We start from the raw sequence: 13,869 nt of genomic DNA on the forward strand, positions 1-13,869 counted from the left end.
TGTTCACATATTTCTATCGGAAAATGTTGAATATTTCATTTTTTATTTGTTTTTAATATGTAAAAAGCAAATAACTTGTACATAAGCGTTTTTTACTTCAGTTATTTTTTCTTTTGATAATAAATGTAATTGTTCATTTAGTATTTCTAAATATTTTAAAGTTACGTATATTATTCGAAAGAAGCGTCATGTCTTGCAAACAAAAACATAAGTGTAACGCGGTGTGTAAAATGCAATACCTAATCTTACTTGGAAATAGTTTTACTTCATTTGTTTTGCTGAAATATATTTGAATGCGTTAAAATTTCTTTTAGTTCGATTTGTAAAGGCAATATTTATACACAATTAACATTTATTGCTTGTTTGTATCTAACTTATTTGTTTGAATTTGTAGTTGTTTCATTTTATTTTATATGTTACCATTTACACAGATATATGTATATATGCTCTACACACACAATATATATATATGTGCGCATATATATTTATATATATATATATATAGAGAGAGAGAGAGAGAGCATTTATACATACATGAATATATATACATATACATACACACATATATATATATATATATATATATATATATATATATATATATATCAGCTGTAAGATAATTCCAATATTATCCCCGAGCCAATATAATTACCGATTTAGATTCTTTATACTTTTTTAAATATATAACCAGAAAGATCGTATGTGTCCCCATAACCATAAAACCACACGTTACATTGGTATACGGTTTTTCAAACGTAAGAACAAGGCAGCTTATAATTTTAGCTTTACTGGTAGCGTCAACTCAATAAATGTTTTTTTTTAATTTATTGTTACTACTAGCAGGTGACGATTTTGTTTAAAACAAAACCACATAAAATCATAATAAAGAGAATTCTTTCGGGCATCGGCAAAAAGTTCTGTTTATTCCGATTAATCATGCCAACAATATATATTGTATACATATATAGATTATGTAGAGGATATATATATGTATATATATATATATATATATATATATATATATATATATATATATATACTGTATTTATACTAGCAAAACTACCCGTCGTTGACTGGGTTCAAAAACAGCCTACAGAAAATGGAGTCTGATTTATGAAAGTATGATCGGTTATGAAAAGAAAGAGTTGTAAATTTGGGGGTATCAAAACCAAAGCAAGATATCATGAAAGTAAAAATAAAATAGATAACCCCATGATTTATTATACCATACCTGTTATCACTGAAACACTTATCACAATATTCTGTGGATCTATATTAAAAAACCTTGTTAAACTTTGTGACATATTTCCATTCTATGGAGGTCAGGTGCGAACGAACACCCCATAATTTTATTATTCCATATGTCTTCAAATTGAAACATAATTATCAAAGTGTACTGACGCAGATAGATATGAAAAGTATTTATAAAATTTGTGCCTATTTCCATTCTATGGAGGCCAGGCGCGAACGCAACCACCACGATTTTATTATACCATCCCTATTTAAGTTAAAACATACTTATCAAACTATTCTTATGTGCATCTATATCAAAAACACTTGTAAATGTTTTTTTTTTAATTTTTAATTTTTTTTGTTTCCATACTTTGTGGACCAGGCGCGAGCGCAAACCCCACAATTTTAATGAACCACCGTTCTGCCAGATGAAACATACCTATTCCTGTGTCTCGATACATCTTCTATCATTATATGTAATCAGTTTTTTTTTTAAATAATCAACCATATAGGGCCTATTCGTGACCAGACACACACACAGACATTCAGGTTTATATTTTATATATATATATATATATATATATATATATATATATTATACACATATTATATATACTATATAATGATATATATATGATTATATATACACACTATATATATATACATATATATATGCTATGCAAATACTATATACACTATAATGTATATACATATATATATATATATATATATATATATATATATATATATATATATATATATATATATAGTTAGTGGAGATGATAATTAATAAAAACTGAAGAAAGTGCTCAATACTGTTGTAGGGCAAATATGCGTTTTATTTTTTTATTACCGTATCTTTCTTTAAAGTTACATTATTGTTTCGGATACACGGCCGTTTTGTTTGTTTTTTGGTCTTCTGTAGCGTCCTCAGACTTTTACAGAAATGTTCGCTATTTTGGGATGAAAATAGCGAACATTTCTGTAAAAGTGTGAGGACGCTACAGACGGCCAAAAAAAACGGCCGTGTAGCCGAAACAATAATGTAACTTAACAGAAAGATAGGGTAATAAAAATTAAAACGTATATATATATATATATATATATATATATATATATACTTCAAAATAAAATTATCCCAAAATCAGCGGTCCTGGATATGACCTAAAACTATATCCGATGGTGAGGGCCCAAGCTTGCAGGCCTTAGGGAGTGTGGAGCCACCCTTTAATTGCCATTGCTCCCAGGTCCACTCTGACCCGGAGTGGTAGCACCTGTTAGGGTCCCAACTATGGGTTAAATAGATTACGACTTAAAAAAACAAATATACTATATTAAAAAAAATCGTTCTTCAAAATCACCAGATTCGGCATTAAATAACCTGAAAAGGGTTGATATGCCGTAAAACAAAACAACCAACCAAAAATGAGCTGGTATGGAAAACTGTGATTATAAGATTTACAAGATATGACTGACAGTAATATTCTATAAGTATTATTCTACCTTAATAACAATTGCTCGATATACAAGATAGAGCAAATAAATCAACAATTTTAGTCATTCAATGAATTATTAAATTCATGACGTGGTATATTAGAGTTTCAGATCAAATATTTTTATTATTTTATGTAAGACAAAGAATAGATTAGAAATAGGTTAACTCCTTATACTATAGGATTTCGATGTCTACCATGTCTTCAGAAGAGAAAATATTAGCAAATAGTTATAATTGTTTTCACCTTATTTGCTTAAGTTAGTAAGACATGGAAAATCACAATTAAAAATTTATTGAGTAATTAAAAGTCATAGAGTAAGGGAAGTGGTAAAATCCGAAGTGAATGTCTTGAAAGTAGAGTGGTAAAATGATCCAAACTGTATTTTGAGTAATCCACATGACAATGTAATGATTCGAATAAGGCATTTTCCTGGAGCAATTTTCATTTGTTTATATAATGGGTCTTGTGAAAAGAGTGTTATGTATAAGTCAAGTGGGTCTGTTTATTAATAAACATATAAATTTATACATTTAATAATTTTATACTTATTGAACATAAGCTTAACATTTTACGCTAAAATAACTTTCAAATTGTTTATAAAATTAAAAATTAAAAAAATTAAAGTCTCTTTAGCAGACCGGCCATGCAAAATGAAAGAAACTGAAGTGATACGAAAAACGAAAAGAAAAGAGCAGAAAATAATAATAACTTCTCGACATTTCAAGTCGTAAAATACGCATAAATATATTTTATTTCATGCAAAATTCATGTTTTTAATAGAGCCAATATTCTATTGAGTATTATACCATTCTTAATGTATAATGATGATTTCAAACGTTGATTTACAGTGTTGCAAGCCGGGAAGTAATAGTTTTCATCGACTTACTCTTGCTGATGTAACTTTTTTCAATTTTGAATCGATTACGTCCGGCTTAAAATAAAATCAGATGTGTTCCCCAGGTCTAATCCATTACATGTAACGTTTCAAGCCTCTAGGCCAAAAATTGAGAAATTAGTTTAATAGATACAGTCTTGAACACACAGACAACGTCTCTCTCTCTCTCTCTCTCTCTCTCTCTCTATATATATATATATATATATATATATATATATATATATAATTTCTCTCTCTCTCTCGCTATATATATATATATAGAGATATTATTTATCTACTTTGATATAAAAGGAACTTTATCTGTCTTCGTACAAGTTCGTTCCTTTATGGACTCAAAAGACGACCGGACCGATTTTTATAAAATTTAATATGAAGTAACTTTAAGTTCCTTGCCGTGTTCTTAGATAGGTTTTCCATCGGAATGTCTTCGATAAGTATCGATTTTATAATTAATCAGATGAAAGAAGAAACAGACTAGTTTTACAAAGTAAACACCTTATACCGTTTTACATTACAAGTGCATTTGAGAAGTAATATTACTACACAAGCCGAAAAGTAGGATATATAAAATAAACAATAAGATTTTTGATACGACATAGGGGCGTGTTAGAAATGAACTTTTCTGCTTAAAGAACAATTGCACAAGGATATTTGACGTTTCCATTTTTAACTGTAATTCAAGCGATTATCACCGGCCAACCAGTAAATACATGCATATAAGTTAACATGACGGGGAATAAATACACGTGCAATCAGGGAGTGCACGTGTTTTTCTCTTTCAAAAATAGCTAATCGTTCAGAAATACTTATATACGAGAACTTATTTATCTCACAATGAATTTAGCAGTATTATTATTAAGTTGACATGAATAGATTCGAACGAATTTGAGCTCGAAATACTAATTCTCATGTACATTCCTACAGGCAGAGAATAACGCACTTACTCATATTTCTTTCTTAGTACCTACAAATCTATCTATAATAGATCAATAGGTATATATCAGTGCGTCTACGTTGTTTTATGTGTGCGAATATTTATTCATACACGTGGGAGCCATACATCTTTTGTAATTTACTGATTTTCAATATATCTTTCTTTTATCTCCATTCGGACAGTCTCTGGCCATATTTACTCCTCGCTAACTCGCTTGCTATTTCACGCTTCTTTGACTTTATATGGTTTACGACCATTTTCAAACCTATAATAATTCGTCTTCTATTTTGCACGCGGCCATTGTTACTTTCCCCGCCGTTTATTTTAACTATTATTCCAGCAGTCATTTCCTCCGAGTTCGATTCTTCTCACTTTTTTTTACTTCCTTTATTACTTAGTGGGTCAGTTTATATATATTTTTACATTATTAATTTTTATTACTTGTATTTTTCACTCTATTACTTATAGATTCTTTCTTACATTTATTTATGTTTTTTTTTTTAATTTTGCATTATGATACTATCTTAAAGGGATTGCTGAAAAAAATTCTCTCAGCGTAATTTCCAAACATCTTTTGCTCGCATAAACCTATATTATTATCGTTAAATGTTTAATTTAATTTAAAAAAAAACGAATAATGTTCGTTTTTCTACGATACCACAAGGTTTATTTAAGAAAATATATGCCTTTATATTCACTGATTTAGATGCGAGTAAGACATTTCCAAGATGAACATGTAACGATTCATGTTTATCAAATATGAATTAATTTAAAAATCGGAATAATCAATTGGTAAGACAGATATTATTCATTTTGCATGAGTAAAAATGGTATAGAATTTATTTATTTTCATGAAAATGATAGGTCAATCAACGCATAATACATATATTTTTAATATCTTACTCCTTGGTTTAAATCCATGTAAACAAACAGAGCAATTATGAGATTCGCACATTAGTCTAGAGGCACAGAAATGGTGATTTGATTTTATTACACTTAGTTGTAACGACTCGTGTTTACCGGAAGTACCGGTAATTTCATTTTGCTTTCTCATTGTGTGTTAGAATTGAGCTATCAGAGTTTAGTAGTATTTCTAAATCTTTTAGGTTTCTTGACAATTAGGTAAAGTGATATCGATTAATTACATTCGCATTTGTTTCCTTTTTCAACAGTTAACTTTTCAATTAATACAACTCATTGATTTGTATTTTCAGCGTTAACTTTCTGCACATTGCAGAAGATAAGAAATAGGAAAAATGATCGTTAAATCTTTGAATAATAACAGAGTTAAAATAAGATCTGCGAAGGTTCAAAAAGAAAACTTTTGTTTCTGGGTGTTGCGAGCACAACCAATCTCTTTATGTTGGAAGTTAAACTGTGAAAATCGTTGTCAAATGTCAGCCGTTTACACTCCTTTATTTTTTTTTCTGTTGAGAGTGAAATACCTCAGGGAATGGCAAACTGTTAAAACTTGTTTTTTAGTATTTTTCAAAGATGTCAGAAAGTTTAAAAGTTAAAGTGATTAACATATAAGTATTTTGTAAAGAATTACATCATTTATTTTAGGCATTAAATCAGCAAGGACGAAATAATGTTAGATTATGCCGGGGCGACATCAGTTTATCTTGGAGATACTCGATTTAATAAAATCGACTATTGTTATTAAAAGTAAAATGTTAAATAAAGTACATTATAGTTTGTCGGTATATAGAAGTAGTTTTAATATTAGATATAATAAATATTAGATTTAATAGATTTAATAAATAGATTTAAATAGATTTATTCGATTTAATAAAATCGACTATTATTATTAAAAGTAAAATGTTAGATGAAGTACATTATAGTTTGTCGGTATGTAGAATTAGTTTTTGTACAAAGCAAAATATGCTTGCACGGTTGTGGAATGAGGACGGGATCCTAGGGAACAATAAAGAAAAGAGAAAGGAATGTGACCTTGAAGAAATAAATGTAAACATCCTTAAAGAAATAGGTTTTAAATAAGAAATCGGAATAGAAAAACGTGAATCAAAAACCACATGTTAATAGGTGCAAGTTAAATGACGTAATAGGAACGGAGTAGTTTATATATACACAGTTAGCCAGTTGGAGAGTTGGAGTCAGGGTCAGCTAGCAACAGGGATTTTACTTTGAACGGCAGGGAAAGCAGCATCTATGACGAGTGCAATCTTCTAATGGAAAGCATTTAAAATAAGAGTTGTCTGAATTACAAACTGAGGCTTGTCGGTCATTCTTTGGGATAGATTTTTTTTATTTCAGCTTTCAACGGATTCTTCAATCAAGGCGAATTATTGGCAAAATGCATAACTAAACAGAACGGTATCCTGTCCAATTTGAGTTTTCCGTATTGTCAATATCCTTTTATCCATGTCACACACATATCCACAAGAATGATGAACACATGTATTGTAAATTTATTTATTACGTTTAAAACACTTGTGACCGCCGACCGGACAAGCAGATAACGACTCTTTTTATATGAGAAGTCTTTTAATTCAATTTTTAACTGGGGCTGATATCTTGTCTTTTCTTGCTCGCTCTTTTTTAGTGAAGATATATTGCCTGTCTTTCGCGACTCGTTATTTAGGTTGGCAGATACTCAAATGACCTCTCATCTCTGATTGCGTTATATAAAACCTTTATAGCAAGAACTCGTTTGTCAATCAAAACTAAAGAATAAGTCTTCTTTATTTGATTGTGTACTTTAAACTATATGGAATTTTCACGAATAAGTTTTATTTCTCAAAACTCTACGGCTATGGAACAAACTGTTACGACTGATCTTTCCGAGACTACAATACGAGCGTTTTAAATTCAACATATACACGTACTTGTACAAAAAACCAGAAGAAACTTATATATCCACGTGTATTATATACACTCCTTATATATATATATATATATATATATATATATATATATACATAGACCCCACCATCTAACATACCGTTAATCGACCAACGTAGCAGATCATTTATCTAGTGTCTACATTGCATACATATAATCTAGTACAGTGACCAACAGTTAACCAAAAGTAACGTTACATATAGTTAATTTAGCGCAGTGCTCTCCTTGAAGGGAGTACAACGTAATAATAAGTGTCCCTCTGATCGGTTGCTATAATTAAGAAATTGCTAGGTGATATTTTATGGACTATTCAATTAAGGACGTTTGGAATTTCAATTTCATTTTGTGCATATTCATTATGTGATAAATATGGTAAGTAATTATACTTATATGCATGTATGAATAATGGTTGTATGGAATACACTACACATGCGATAAGTACCGCAAACAGAAAAATAAAATAACAACATGCACATCAACATGGCGCCAGTTGTAATTAACTAAGTGATTTCATATATGGCTTGCATGAAATTTAATGTAATTATGATTATTTAAAAATATAAGCCACGGAAAAAAATTCAGAGGGGATATATTATGAAATCCATCAAATTGATTGAAAAAAAAACCAAACTGTTTATTGAGTATTCGCAAAAATAAATACGGTTATTTACTCGATAAGCAGGATCATATTTGTCAAATAAAATGCTATTTAAGCTTAATGTAAAAAATCAGGTTGCATTTTCCCATGCATCCGATTACATTAAATACATTTTGGTAAAAAGCAATGAACGATTTTAAAATAGATTTGCATTATTATTCATCGAACTACTGTTCTCATCTTGAGTTTGATTTTCACAACGTTTCGGTCTATATAACCTTCGGCCTTCTTCAGGTGTCTGTTGTCGAACTCGGAAACGTTTCTGTCGACTCGGGAATTTGGAGTGGATTTCGAGCGGAATCTTTTATTTACTTCACGGGGGAAGCGTGCTGCTGTTCCGTCAGCCATGACTGGATAGGGGTCCTAAGTAATTCGCAAATGTGTATTTCGGTAGCCCACACTGAGGATTGAATCTTCCACCTTCAGGAGAACATCACTTTTACAATTGATTTTTCCAAGTACTCTAACTCTACACCAAAGGTCTTTGTGGACAATTCTAGTACGAATATTAGGAACCTTAAACCTATTTTTATTTCTAGTTGTAAATATTAACATTTATTACTAATTATTACTATATATTGATGTATCTTTATCTCTAGTACTTGCATATATTTATATTTTTACTTATTACTTGAAAATATGATCTATCGTTTATAATTACTGCTCCACATATCTTATTGAATTCTATACTAAGTCTATTAGAAGTTGGTTATTCCCCAGCATATGTGCTTTCAATAGTCTTATTGTCCACCGTTCTTCTCTGTCTATAATTTTTACTTGGTCTCATAATGGTAGATGGGAAACCATTTCCGTTCGAAATTACGTCTAAATTCCCAAGTTCGACAGAAACATTCCCGAGTTCGACTAGAGACACCTGAAGAAGTTCGGAGGTTATATCGAGTGAAACGTTGTGAAAACCACACAAGATGAAAACAGTAGTCCCATGAATAATACTACAAATAACCAATCCTCATCTAAAAAATTCAGAAATGTCATAAAATATATTTGTTATGTTATTTAGTTTATTTTAACTGTGATATTATTCAATTCTAAAAGTAAAAATTATTTCTGATATTCACAAAAGTCAAAATTTCGTAATTTATTTATTACGTTTAAAACACTTGTGACTGCCGGCCAGACAAGTAGATAAAGACTCTTTTTTATATTTTATTATTTATTTTTTATTTATATCATATTTTTTATATAATGATTTTAATATATTTTTTTAGCTCGGGCTGATATCTTGTCTTTTCTTGCAGGTTCTTTTTCAGGGATGAGAAATTGCCTATCTTTCGCGACTCGTTATTTTGATTGCCAGATACTCAAATGAACTCTCATATCTGACTGCATTATGTAAGACATTCATAGCAAGAACTCGTCTGTCTATCAAAATAAGAGAATAAGTCTACTTTCTTCAATTATTTACTTTAAACGATATGCAATTTTCATGAATAAATGTTATTTTACAGAACTCTACAGCTATGGGACAAACCGTTATGACTGCTCTTCCGGAAACTACAATATGAGCGTTTTAAATGTAATACATACACGTATTTGTACAATAACATGTTAGACAGTATCTTTACTGTTCTCCAGCTTGCAATAATATTTTCAATCCATCAGCTGGCACTCTCGTTCATCTTTATCTTCAAGTGTTCAGGTTTGTTAAATCGTGCCAATATTCCAATTCTAAAACGTTTATTTAAATGTTGTTTTGTTTAAAATGAAATCTGTTGGTAGTAATGTTTAAATAGAAAGAAGTTAATAGTTTTTAAACATCAGTAAAACTAAAATTTACAAATCACCCCCTACAAGTGTATTTTATGTTTGATAAAATATATGCACATATACCATGTGTTTGAAGGTAATGGGAAAAAATAATGGCTGTATATTTAAAGATGTCGAGATTTATAAAGAATCGGAAACGAAATTGATAATTGTATTGCAGTTGGGAATTACATACAAAGTCGATTATTATATCGAAATTAGGAAAATATTTAAATCGTTCCATCCCTTTGAAGAAAATGTTTTAATAAAATATATTTGTTGTTTTCAAGTCGGTTTCTATTTAACCCATAGTTGAGACCATAACAGGTATTACCATTCCAGTTAAGAGTGGACCTGAGAGCAAGAAAAATTAAAGGGTGGCTCCACACTCCCCAAAGCCCGCAAACGAGCCTCACAACTGGATATAGTTTAAGGTCATATGCATGCCCTTTCTTTCTATTTAAATCTGTCTTGGGGTTCACGCATTAAATTAATTGCTTTGTCTGCTACTTCCTCTATAGTTTCAAGCAGTGTCTCTCACATGACGTTATTCGCTATCCTTATAATTCTACTATAGTAACTTTTTTATGAAGTAGTTATCATATGTTATGTTCTCGGAATAATTTACTCCAAATACCGCCATGTTAAAAATAGTTAACATAAGGAAAATATAAAAACGCCATTTTTACATGAGAGCAAGTGATTGTTACGCGTTAGGTTTTTTCTAAAACTCATACTTGTGACGCTGCAGCACTTACAGACAGTTATGACATGGTAAGTTATTCTAATTAATGAAAACTAATTCTTTTTCCAGAAGTATGTTATAGTTTGCTTGAAGCATTGTGCGTAGTGTGAAATGAGTTGTGTTGTAAGCCACGCCGAACAGTTGTATGCGTTCCCTTTTCATTTTCCCTCTGAAGAAGTGTTCCTACCCTCGAAAATTAGGGACATCAACTCCCAACATCTTCTACGGAACATTATGTTTGTAAATAAACGTAATATAATTGAAAAATATAAAACATTCCTTCTAATATTTTCATTATTCTTTTAAGTACTAAGCCGTGTCCATGGTGTTTCCTACGAACCGCATTGATATAGCCTTCAAACTAAACTCTTTCCAATTCTTTGCATTTAAATTATTTTCAATCCAGAAAAAAACAATAAAAACGTTATTTATATACGGCGAATATCTATTTGACAACAATGAATTTCGTTTATTTAGACCATAATATATTACAACTGTTTTAAAAATCCAAACGATAAGAGGTCATAATATATATATATATATATATATATATATATATATATATATTTACATATGTATATATATATATATCTGTGTGTGTATGTGTGTGCCTGTGCGTGCGTGTATATATATATATATATATATATATATATATATATAGTTACAGGGAGAGAAGGCGCGAGACACAAACAGTATAAGAAGGAAAATGGTCGAAATGGCGCATATAATTTAGCTGGTTTAAATATTTCAAAAGAATGATAGGGAAATGTAAACATGAAAGAACACGCTAAATTGTCAGTGCGACATTCAGACCAATAGAAAACACGCTTACCCGTGATAATAAAGATAAAAGAGGAATGAGAATAAAGAGGAAAGGAAAAAAGAAAAAAAAGAAAGCTGTATGGAATACCGAAACTAGATATATACCTTGGTTTATAATTAGCTATCTAACTAAAGAAACGACTAAATAAATGTTGGAATTTCTCTCTCATATAATCTATATATCTATGCACGTGAATGCTTGTGTGTGTGTGTGTGTATGTGTGCTTGTGTACATTTCCCCACCGAATACCTAAGTAAATTTTCGGTCTAGAGTCTCTAGATTTGACATAGGGGGTATTTAGATTCGGAAAAATCTCTTCAATTTGTTTTCGGCTAGAAATTTGGCTGTTTGACCTTTGAAAACTCTGCCAAACTCCTCCACCAATTTTGGGTCTAAAAACTTGAAATTTTAAAATGTAGATGACTTGAACATGGATCAACTTTTTAATTTGATTTGAGCCCCAAAGAACAAATGTTAAGGGTTCAAAATTGGAGTCAATGTTAAAACTAAATTGACCTCTGCAGTCTCTACCAAATTACTCAGCCAATTTCTGAGCTAAGCATTTGTAATTTTACATAAAGGGTATTCAGAGATAGAGCAAGCTTTTTACTCGGTTCGGGTCGAAAATTTGAGCTGCCAAGGGGTTGAAGGCCAAAAGATTTGACCTTTACAGTGTCTAAAGGCTATTCAGCCAATTTTAGGTCTAAGCATTTGAAATTTATACATAACGAGTATTAAGACATGCGGCAAGTATGTTAATTAGTTTTGGGGCGAAATATTGGCTGCCATGTGGTCTAAGTTGAAGGACTTGGCCTTTGCTGATTCTACTAATCTCTCCGCCAACATTTGGTCTAAAGACTCGAAATGTTAGGTGTTGGTAAGTTGGACATGGGTAAAACGATATATTTTTATTTGAGACCAAAACAATAAATGTTAATGGGTCAAAATTGGGGTTAAAATTTTAAAAATTGACCTCTTCGGTCTCTACGAAATTATACACGCAAATTTTAGTCTAAACATGTGAAATCTTACATAAAGTGTATTCACACGTAGGGCAAGTTATGAACAGTACATAGGACCCGGCCAAAGCCGGACTGCATGCTAGTAGTGAACATAAAACTTTAATGTGTCTTTGTCTGTGTTCTATATCCTTATCAATACGTTTCATTGGTAGCAGGCGCAGTTTATAAAGCGTAAGAACAGACAAGCCTTACGTATAGCAATGGCTCTAAATCTTATCAAGCAGCGCTAGCAGATGTTACAGTCAATTCCAACTTTGATAGGGGGCAGGCCAAATTACGTGTAATGGTATGATGTTCTTTGTCGAAGTATTGTCCACAGAGAATTAGCTCCTTTTTTTCCAATGAGTCATCAATAATAATTGACAAGCATAATCTAGTGGCGAATAATAATAATAATAATAATAAGAAGAAGAAGAAGAAGAAGAAGTAGAAGAAGAAGAAGACTAAAAACACCACCACCAACAACAACAACAACACAAATCTGCGAAATAATTGATAAAAAACACAACAATTTTGTTTAGATCAGTCATCTATAAATGTTAACCTTAATGAATAGCGAGGAAAAAGAAATAGAAGATAGCAGTAATAATAAACAGACAAATGTGGATAATTTTCCCGAAAGGGAACAGCCGTAAGTGAAAAGAATCTCCTTCCGAATATCAAATTTTATTTGCAGTAATTTTCCCGAATAAATAATCAAGCTGGTATGCAGCAAGTATGTTCGATGGAGGCGGTCACATCTTGACAGGATCTTGAAAATAAAATAAAATCAACCCAACGTAGCAAAAAAACAAAAAAAACAAACAAAAATAAATAAATAAATAATGAAAAGACGAGACAGAAGCGTAACGAGTTGGAGTTGATGGGTGGATATGGGTGGCATCCAGGAAACGCCGAAAATAAATGACTCAGTAGTGCACAATGAGGAGAAAGGTGTTGGGTGTGATGGAAGTAAAAAAACAGGGAATATGCTTAGAGTAACGTCACCTATCGATCGAGTCATGCCAAACATTTTGTAAACCGACATTAGGGTAGATAGCGTCGGAGAACAAATCTGAAGAAAATATATTCGAATCTACAATGGAAACCTATTCGCATCAGCAAAAAAATCGGACTTAGTTGATTTTATGGACTGGAGTGAAGTAAAACATAGATACCGCGACCAGGGCATTAATATATATATATATATATATATATATATATATATATATATATATATATATATATATATACATATATATATATATATATGTTAAGTTGTTGCTCAAGACATATGTCTATTTCAATAAAATGCATCGTTTCCGAAACGATCGTACAATCTATTGATTTTGTCTTCCTTTTGAAATTGAGTTTTAATTCAAAATTATGTATCGCTTTACTCAATATATATATATATATATATATATATATATATATGGAGAGAGAGAGAGA

The sequence above is a fragment of the Euprymna scolopes genome, chromosome 16 (assembly GCF_053919585.1).
Source record: "Euprymna scolopes isolate OS-2025 chromosome 16, ASM5391958v1, whole genome shotgun sequence".
Classification (NCBI taxonomy): domain Eukaryota; kingdom Metazoa; phylum Mollusca; class Cephalopoda; order Sepiida; family Sepiolidae; genus Euprymna; species Euprymna scolopes.